Below are 1,986 nucleotides of genomic sequence, written 5' to 3' on the forward strand. Positions count from 1 at the left end.
TTTTGAGCAGTTTCTTTGCTTTTCACAATATCTATTGTACCTTTTGGATCTTATTTATTCTTTTAGTTTCTTACATTAGGAAGACAATACAAAGTTTGCACATGAGAGTCTGATTTATTTCACTTATGAATATGGTCCTAGTCGCATCAATTTACCTATAAGGAGCTTGAGGTTATCCTTCTTTATAGCTGAGTAACACTCCATTGTATAAAAACACCTTTTTTATCCATTCCTCATTTCATGAGCATTTGTGTTCTTTCCAAGATCTAGCTATTACAAATTGTGCTGCTATAAACATGGGCATATATTGTGGTGGTGTGCTGTTTTTAATTCTTCTGGGAAAATACCCAGAAGGGGAATAGCTGAGTTGAATGAGATCTCTAATCCTGGATTACTGAGGAATCTCCAGACTGATTTCTACAGTGATTGCACCAGTCTACACTCCCAGTACCAGTGGATAAGGGTTCCTTGTCCCCCACAGCCCTCCCAGCATTTGTTATGGGTTTATTTCTTGATGATAGCCATTCTTTCTGAGTTGGGATGGAAGATCAGTGTTGTTTTAACTTGCATTTCTTAAATGACTAATGATGTTGAAAATTTTCTTATGTACTTATTTGCCATTTGTATTTCTTTATCTGAGAAGTGTGTATTCATCTCAGGTGACCATTTCTGGATTGGGTCTTTGAATTTTGGAGGCCTGATTTTTTAAAAGTCTTTATATGTTCTAGACTGAAGTCCTTTGTCTAAGGGACAGTTGGCTAGAATTTTTTCCCATTTCATGGGTTGTCTTTTTACTCTGTTGTCATTTTTATTTGATGTGCAAAAACTTTTCAATCTGACAAGAATCCAGTTAACTCTTTGAAGTATTTCCCATGCAGTTTGGTTTTGGTTCATGAACTCTCTGCCTAACCCTCATTCTTCAAGATTTCTACCTACTTTCTCTTCCAGTACATTTAGTGTTTCTGTTTTAATATTTAGATCTTTGATCCATTTTGACTTTAGTTTAGTGCATGTTGATAGACATGGGTCTAGTTTTAGTCTTTGGCATGTGGAAAGCCAGTTTTTCCAGCACCACTTATTAAACAGGCTATATTTCTTCCAGTGAACATGTTTGGCCCCTTTGTCAAAGATAAGGTGGCTGAATGTGCTTGTAGTTGCATCTGTATCTTTTAATCTGTTCCAGTGATCCTCGGGTCTGTTTTGTTTTTTTAGTTTTTTTTTTGTTTTGTTTTTTGTTTTCCAGTGCCATGCTGATCTCATCACAGTAGCTTTGTAGTATAATTTCAAGTCAGGGATTGTGATGCCTCCTGCCTTTCCTTTGTCACCCAGGATTGCCTTTTCTATTCTAGGTCTCTTCTAGTTCCAGATGAATTTTAGCAATGTTTTCTCTAGATTTGTGAGGCAAACTAATGGTATTGTAATTGGGATTGCATTGAATCTGTACAATAATTTTGGGAGTAAGGCCATTTTCCCAATGTTGGTTCTTCCTATCCATGAACATGGAATAACTTTCTATTTTCTGAACTCCTCTTCAATTTCTTTTTTTGGAGTGCTGTAATTTTCAATGTATAGATCTTTTACATCCTTTGTTAGATTAATTCCTAAGTGGATTTTTTGAAAAAGAGACTTATGTAACTAAAATCTGGAGGGTTTTCAATATATTTGTCTTCCACTTCAAGATTTTAGGGACTAATTTTTTACCCTAATTTACTAGCCAGTAAGAAATGTGGTAACTGACTTTCATGAGTTAGAGTATAAAGAGGTATTGGAATGCGTAACTCTACTGGAAATGTTTTACAGTTATTGTTATAGAATAGTGCGTTACCAAAACCTGTAAAGAGTAGCAGAGCCTTGAGCTACTGATTTTATAAATACTTTCACCGTGTTTAAAAGTGATAGCCAGATTTTTGTCTTGTAAGCATTTTTCAGGTTTGAGTTGCTGGATCAAAATACCCAACACCTTTAACTTAAAGGAGAAGTTCATTT

The 1,986-nt window shown here is 35.2% G+C and overlaps 1 protein-coding gene across 1 annotated transcript in view; it reads left to right on the top strand.

The window, feature by feature from the left end:
* The window catches only part of Kcnh8 (potassium channel, voltage gated eag related subfamily H, member 8), a 355,986-nt gene that overhangs the window by 325,863 nt on the left and 28,137 nt on the right, over positions 1 to 1,986 (top strand). The window lies entirely within an intron of this gene.

The sequence above is a fragment of the Chinchilla lanigera genome, unplaced genomic scaffold, assembly GCF_000276665.1.
Source record: "Chinchilla lanigera isolate Chin_1 unplaced genomic scaffold, ChiLan1.0 scaffold00029, whole genome shotgun sequence".
NCBI lineage: Eukaryota > Metazoa > Chordata > Mammalia > Rodentia > Chinchillidae > Chinchilla > Chinchilla lanigera.